The sequence below is a fragment of the Rhamphochromis longiceps genome, linkage group LG5 (genome assembly GCF_057381845.1).
Source record: "Rhamphochromis longiceps isolate RC_006_pf linkage group LG5, R_longiceps_female_GT1.1, whole genome shotgun sequence".
In the NCBI taxonomy this organism is placed as follows: Eukaryota; Metazoa; Chordata; class Actinopteri; order Cichliformes; family Cichlidae; genus Rhamphochromis; species Rhamphochromis longiceps.
Window position 1 is genome coordinate 35,050,070 of NC_140561.1, and position 8,492 is coordinate 35,058,561.

Sequence of the window (8,492 nt, forward strand, 5' to 3'; positions counted from 1 at the left end):
GTTGCAACCATACCCCCCTACATACCCTGTCCAGGTCTCTCTTGGAAATTAGATTTTTAATCTCAATCTCAACAGAGACAAAGTCCATCAAGATTTATTCCCCAAATTAGGATTTTTATTTTTTTTTTCTTACATGTAATTTGCATTTTTATTTTGAAAGGCGTTTTTTTCTGGAAAATTGGGTCTTTTGCAACTAAAGGTTAGGAAAATGCACTCAAAGCAGGTGCTTTCAGGTTTTGCCAAAAATGATTGGTATTCAAACAGCTGTAAACAGGTTTTTAGCCTATAATCTGTCAAACAAATGTCACACAAATCCCTCAGGGATTATATCAAATCATTATAAGCCAGAAGGAACATTGGTAGAAGCTGCGATCAGTTTCCAGGTTAAAAAAACGTCATTGACAAGTGAGGATAAGGGGGCAAGAGGGGAGCAGAAATTGCGACAAATGTAAAATCACAATTCTACAGAAATATTTTACATATTCATTAGGATACGTACAATAACGCAAAGTCATAATTGTCTCAATCCAGTTGGATGCAGTCTATTCATCAATATTGGTAAATGTATTACAAATAGAAAAAACATTGAAAAGTTGGATTTGGATCAGGTTTCGGCACAAAAGAACCAACGGCCGCGTTTACGCCGATACAACGAAATGATGATGAACTGAGTTCTAATAGTAAAGTAGAAAAAGCGGGATTTGTTTCTTGCCAAAGCCATTGGTGGATCACAATATAATGCTTGTTTTTCTGCGCTTAAAAACAGCCTTAACTGCTGCCACAGGATAGACCCTGGTCAGCTGTTTATTGAGCGAGTCACAAGCACACCGCAGGAAAAATAAAGATTTACAGTTTTTCGATTGTTTGCATTCACTGTTTCTATCTTTGATCGTTAACTCGGGGTAGGCGGACCTGCTCTCCCACCAGGGGGCGTTCCGAATTTCACTATTTAGATGCGGTTCTGGATGACTCTAACTGTAACGGATTCTGTGAGGCTGATATCGCTGACAACTAAAATTGGTTAATGGATGTTTTGCTTACCTGGAAAATGTGATTTGTAAGAGTGAAAACAATCAGTAGTGCAGCATTTAAATTAGCCTCTGTCCTATAGAGCACTATAGCTGAAAGATGGACGGTGGCCTCAATAATTATGTAATTATGTAACTCAATTATGATGCTGCCATTCTTTGAAATTTGTCCCACAATAAGGACTCTTCTCTGTTGCTAAACTCCAGCTGCTTTGTGTTCTGCTTTACCATTACAAAGTTACAGATAATTATTTATTAGCACCTTCTTGATCAATTTTAAGCAATTATTTAGAACAACATTTCGATTGTCAAACTCCGGTGTTTGCCATCCTTTACATTTTTTTTTTAGCTTTTCTAATGTAATCACCCTCCTCGAATCAGTAGAGTCCAGTCCTTTGCAAGAAAATTTTAACATGTAACTATTAAAAAAGCAGAGCATCAGAGAGCATCTTTCTTGCTATCATTTGTAATTAAATATTAAAATATTAAAAATAAAATTTTATTTATTCTAGTTTATTCTAAATAGGCTTGACAGTCAAAGTTAAACAGCTTTAACTGTTTGAAGCTGTTTAGTTTTAAGCAATAGTTTTTAAAGGACTTAAAAACTGTTGCTGATACCAAAGAATGATGAATAATGAAGAATTCATGTGTTTGATTTTATACCTGTTCAACTAAAAAGACTTAATTGGTTTCAAAGTTTAAATAAACAATGATACCAAAGCATATATATACTGTAAGTAATGTACAATAATGACAATGTAATTACTAATATACTACAAAATAAGTTATGTTAAGAATATATGTTGATTTTATACAGTATTCACTATATATGTACATAATCCTGCATATCTCCCAGTGTTTCCACGTGGTCGACAGCAATACCTCCTTTTTCTCTCTCTCTCTTTTATTTTAATATCGAGAGGTCTCTTAGCTCTCAGCAGGAACTGCTTAGTTCAATTTATTTCATTATATTGCTGTCTCAGCCTTGCCCTTTGTGCAGTTATATTTTCTTTTGGGTGACCTTAATTTTTGTTCTTTTTTAAAAATTAATTTTTCATTTATTTAAGTTTTGCAAATTTGTGGTTTCTGCTCCTATGCATAGCTCTGACTGACAGCCACTTAGCTTTTTTCATGGCATTATAATTTAGTTTACATTGATTTGGAAAGCAGCGCTACAGGTCACAGTGTACTACAGAATGGAAAATCAGGCACAGGGCCTGTTCATATAAGAGTCTCTTTTATGGGCTTTTATGGAGGGCTTTTAATGGAGGGTGTCTGGGGGGTGGGAGTAGTTTTAAGGTGATTATACCAATCTGAGTGCTTGCTTTTCAATATTAATTATCAGTGGCTCTGTCGAATTCTGTTTGGCATGCATTTGCTTTATGTATATGTGCATCTGTAGAACTGGGTGTTTGTCCAAATGTTATAGCTGTGTCTGGGTGAACCACAACATACAGTATAAGTGAATAAAACTAATTTGAAAAATGAATTGAACTAAAGTGAATTTAATTGAAAAAACAGCAAAAAAAAAATTGTAAGTCATAAGTCCTACATTTTAAATCAAAACATCAGTTTTCTTCATATTCACAGATATGTCCCTTTGTTTTCAGACATTGAAACATTTATTTAACAATTTTGCCTCTGTATACAAGCATAGTGGCTTTAAATCAGACAATCAATATGTGATTCAAGTGCTTTAATTTAAGGGGTATTAGAAAAATATTGCTTTAACTGTTTCTGAATTACAACCATTTTTATACATAGCCTTGTGGCACACTTCTAATATAACGGTTGTTAAGCCTTTACAGTCAGTGACTTACATGCTGAATCCATGGACATCAACAAGCGTTGCATCCTGATAGGTCTACTGAAGCTACCTTCCGTTGCTGCTCATGACTTTAATGGTCACTGAAGAACATCCCATTTCTCTGCCCTGAGAAACTCTTGGGTTGTGTTACATGCGTGTGTGGGAGCATACACAAACCTGTTATTGTCTTCTTGTCATTCTCACAAACGTGCTCTCCTTTCTGATTTATTCTTAGAGCTGACTGATTGCAGAAGGCTCAACACATGTGCATGTCAGTCTTGGACCTGCACTTTTCCTCCCTTAGCTCCATCAGCACCGGCTTTATCCTTCTGCTGCTTTTGTAGTTCTGTTTATTAATTATGGGTTGAGTTGAGAGTTTCCATCAGTCCTGTTTTTGATTTTGTTTCCATTAGTTCATCTCACCAACATTTAGGGAGATGCTACAGCCTTCTTCTTCTCTTATTTATTTTAGACTAGGCGGCCACCAGAGGCTGCAAAAGTACAGACTTTCTGTACTTAAGTAGAAATACAGATACCTGTGTTAAAAAGTACTCCAGTAAAAGCTGAAGTACTGAAGAAAATTCTTTACTCAAGTACAGTGAAAAAGTACAGGCTGTGAAATGTACTCAAAGTAAGAAAGTAAAAAGCTCTTCAAAGGACAATTCTACTAACAAAGCTTCAGTAGATTTTCTTAATGTACAGGCTGTTATCAGCTGACCTGCTGTAGATTTACACAACTGAATTTAACAAGATGTATAAAGTTTCACAAGCTATCATAGCTGATGTCCATCCCCTACACTGAGACTATGCTGTTTGTACTGTCATTATACTAGACCATACTAGAGTTGGATGTCTCGAGACCCGTCTTGGTCTCGAGACCGGTCTCAAGACCACTTTTACGTGGTCTTGGTCTCGTCTTGGTCTCGACGTACTTTGGTCTTGGTCTTGTCTTGGTCTCGCTGTCTCGGTCTTGCTGTCTCAGATCAACATAGTGTTCGGGAGATTTGGAGTCAACAGTATCCATGACACACAGCGTAACGCTCGATAATGTATCATGCGCAAAAGCTTTAGCTCTAAGAGCCGTGCTTAGAGAGTGCTTTGTAGTGAATCAGAATAGTCGACTCCCATTGAGCGAGAGCTGGCTCCTCAATTAATTTCCTTTCGCTGCTCAGCTGTCACACAGCGACACACAGTGGCTCAGCCATGCTCAAATCCCTCCACATTGTGGATTATAATCTTCAGTTTGATGTTACAATTTTATATATATAAAGTATAACTGAAACCAGTTACATATTTCCCATTCTTTAGACAGTTGTTGGAGGTGATCGCTGTTTTGTCAGATGACTTTGGGGCCAGTCAGTACCATCATGTCAGCCCTCAAAAGCACACAAAAGTTAGTCTTTTTTGTCCCGGTCTTGGTCTCGGTCTTGGTCTCACCTCAACTTGGTCTCGGTCTTGGTCTCGTCTCGACTTGGTCTCGGTCTTGGTCTCGTCTCGACTTGGTCTCGATCTTGTCTTGGTCTCGATACCCTCTGGTCTTGGTCTTGTCTTGGTCTCGGATTAGGCGGCCTTGACTACAAGTCTAGACCATACACAGTTGGTATAAAATGGTATTCAGTGAATGAGTCTAAGCATCATCACCTTAAATGCAAATTAATCTCTGGTTCGCTTGAACTTTGACCATGAGCACCACAGAGTCATGCACAAAGCTTTACTGTGAATTCACCACAGTACTGCAACCTAATCTATTTATCCTGCACAAAACTACCAGTATTTTCATGAAATATTTCAATATGCCACACAATATGAAAATACATTTTCATATACAAATCCAATGCGGGATTAAAATGATGACATTACATGTAATCTTTAAATCTGCAATTTATCAAGCTCCACTGAGCAGTCCTTACCTTTAAATCTAACCTCTGTTCTCCCTCTCCTGTCTGTATCTTTCTCCATCTCTGAGTGAGGTTAGCTCTCTTTCTTTTGTCTCCCTGTGAAATACAGCAGCTGGACCTTTAGCTAGCAATACACTATATGATAAACTGCACACAAAGAGTTTGTGTGTTTGCTGATGTTTGTCGAGCTGATAGAAACGTTGAATTTGAAATTTCCTGCCAATTAAAAAAACGTCACTTCACTCATGCTTCCTCCTCTTCTGTAGCGCTAGCTAGGTTAAGGACATCTGCGCTCCTTTCAGCCTTTCACTTTAAAAAATAAGTACTCAAGTAAAGTACACATACCTGAAAATGCAGCTTAAGTGCAGTAACTAATGATTTCTACTTCTTCCCACCTCCAGCGGCTCACCATGCTTTCCTTGTCCTATCATTCTGGCAAGTTCAACTTCAGTTCATCATTTCAAATATTTATTTTTCTTCAAAATCTTTTAGATGTTTTCAAGCAAAGTTTAATCTGGCCTTTGAGTGCTTGAGTGAAACCAATACTTTGCACCTTTCTGTAAACACTGTTTTTATGAAGGCATTTCTAAATTGTAGACCAATGTCCTTAAGAGTGTTCTCTACTCCTCTAATGAAGTGTTTTCTATTTTAACACAGCAATAGTTCTGCATTCATCCACTTTAGCTATTCTCTGTGTCTTCTGTGGTAACCAAAGAGAAAAGGGGAATTCATCATACTGCCACTTGCACTGTGCGCAGTGGAGCAAATTTGTGCAACAGGATCTTGCATAGACTGTTGATCAATGTGTCGGATATTTGTTTCAACACATTTAATGATCCTGTTGTGGGCTGCAGTGCATGTGTGAAAACAGGTGAGTACAAAGAAAGCAGGAGCATGACACTGATCCACCTGAACAGAAAGTCTGCATATTAAATAAAGCTAGACAACAATGACAAACACATTTTTTCTGTGTGATAAATTCATTTTTACCACTTTTGTATTTTTTCTGCGCACTTATTTTTTGTAATGAATTTTTTAATCTGATCACATGTTTTGTTCCTTAGACTACTGTGTAGCTCTGAAACATGAATGCTAAACGCAATGCTTTCTTCTTCATCATCTTCTTCTTCTTCCAGCTGCTCTTTTTTGGGTTGCCACAGCAGATCATCTGTCTGTCCCCTTGCCCCTAGCATCCTCTTTTGTCCCACCAACACTCTGTGTCCTTCTTCATTACATCCATGAATCTCCTTAGTAGTCAGCTCAATATTCAACATCCTTAGTCTAATATGTCCACTGTCCCTCCTCTGCACATGCGCACACCATCTCATTCTTGCTACTCTAACTTTGTCTCCAAACCGCACAACCTGAACTGTCCTGTCCCTCTGATGTACTCATTTCTGTCTTTTCCGTAGTGCTCACTCCCAATGTAAATCTTAACATCTTCATCTCTTCCACCTCCAGCTCAGCCTCCTGTCTTTTTCTTACTGCCGCTGTCTCCAAACTATGCAAAAACTAGTTTTTGTAAACTTTCCTTCTCACCATTGCTGCCGTGACAAATCACCCCTGATGCTCATAGGTATTTGAACTTGTCCACCTTCAGTATCTCTACTTCTTGCATCTTCACTGTTCCATCTGCCTACCTCTCATTTACATTCATATATTCTATCTTGCTTCTGCAGTCTTTCCTCTTCTCTCAAAACAACACCTAGTTTCTCTTCCACTTTACTCTCATTAAAAATCACAGTGTCATCTGCAAATATCAAAGTCCGTGGAGACACCCTCCTGACCTCATCTGTCAACCTGTCCATCGCAAACAAGAAAGGGCTCAAAGCCGATTCTTGATGTAATCCCGCTCACATCTTAAACTCATGTGTCACTCGTACAGCACCACACACCTCACCACTGTCTCACTGTCCTCATTTATGTCCTGAACCACCCTCACATATTTTACTGCCATTCCTGACTTGCTCATATAGTACCCCAGTTCCTCTCATCATATGCTTTTTCTAGATCCACAAAGTCACAGTGAAAGTCCTTCTGACCTTTTCTACACCCCATCAACACTCTCAACATCGCAACTGTAGTGCTGTTTCTCCGCATCAAACCATACTGCTGCGCGCTGATTTCCCATATTTTCATGGTGTGGCTGATCAGTTGTATCCCTCTGTAGTTACTACAGCTCTACACATCACCTTTGATCTTGAAAATCAGTATCAGCACACTTCCCATCTATTCCACAGCAATCCTATTACTCTCTAAGATTGTGTTAAACAATCTGGTTAAGAGGTTCACTGCTCTCTCTTCTAAACATACCTCGACAGCCATGTCATCCTTCTGCATTTCTCTCCTTAACATCATCATCATCATCATCATCATCTCCTCATCACCTCTGTTCCCTTCATCTACTCCAATCACCACTCTCTCCTCGACATAAATTCTATTTCTCTTCTAACTGTCACCGAACCTGTGAGGCATACGCACCAACAACACTGAGTGTCCCTTCGATTTCCAGTTTCAAACTTTCTGACACTCTCTTCCTGTCCACAACACTCTTCACATACGTTTCCTTAAAGATCACCCTTAATTCATTTCTCTTCTTGTCTACATCAATGTAGAACCACTGAAGCCACCTCCACGGCCCTGGTCTTATTTCCTTTCCATCTGGTCTCCTGCAGAGACAGTATATCTACCTTCCGTCCTTCCATCATATCAGCCAGCTTTCTCCTTTTACTAATCATAGTCCCTACATTTAAAGTCATTAATCTCACCTTGTCACTTCTGCCTTACCTTTCCTCTCATTGCCTCCAAACAGACCTTCCCCCTCTCCTCATTTTTTATCTTTGGTCAACAGAAGCACAGTTTTCACCAGCACTGTTGGCCAACAGCACCGCACAGAACTGTTGTTAACTCAGATCCTGATTGATTCAGTATGGAAATAACACTGTTGATAATCTGCATGCTGATTTTGCAAAGCATGATTTTTGATTTTTATGCAATATGCCCTTCCTGATGCAATCCTCCCTGTTTATCTGGGCTTAGGGCTAGAAGTACATTGGCTTGTGCTTATACATGAAATGTAGTGCAGTGTTTTGGAAAGAGGTATATTTTTACACATGGAGTGTTTGTCAGTGAACTCTAGTACTCTTTTATTTAGAATAAAATGTAGAGATATTCTATGTAGAGCTGTTAGAGTTTGTCTCATTTATATAAATTGTTTAATCTGTTACTGGAATAATGTGTATCTGTTGAATAAATTCAACTTTATCTCAAAATACTTAAATGCTCAAATTAATATATACTTAACATCTTCTCAACTTTTTTGTTTGAGGCTACAGCCAAATACATAGAATTACCTAAAAGGTTTTGAGTGTCTGTAAATGCGCTTATTTACAGACACTGTTGTGAGAGGGGGGGGGGGGGGGGGGGGGGGCTAATCTTCTTATTGTCTGAGGTGTTGAAAGAGCTAGAATCGCCCTGGGTGAAGGTTCAGTTATGCCTGTATATAATGTAACTGCACCTGAGCCTTAAGCTTTTACACCTGCAAACCTGATGATTTATTAGAAAGTTAAAAAAAAACTCATTGCCCTTTATTAAGAAGCTAAATCAGCAAAGCCATTTTTCATAATCTGGCAACTCAAATGTTGTTTTAATAAATATATTAAGACTATAAAATCGGTTATTACAAATCATAGTAACCTTTAATGCCATAATTTATGAAAGCTTGCCTTTAAAAAAAACTGATATCCAGATTTTTCATTT

The 8,492-nt window shown here is 38.3% G+C and overlaps 1 protein-coding gene across 1 annotated transcript in view; it reads left to right on the forward strand.

The window, feature by feature from the left end:
- Positions 1–8,492, forward strand: part of LOC146670440 (N-acetyltransferase 8-like) — an 850,360-nt gene that overhangs the window by 494,594 nt on the left and 347,274 nt on the right. The gene's annotated exons all lie outside the window — the stretch shown is intronic.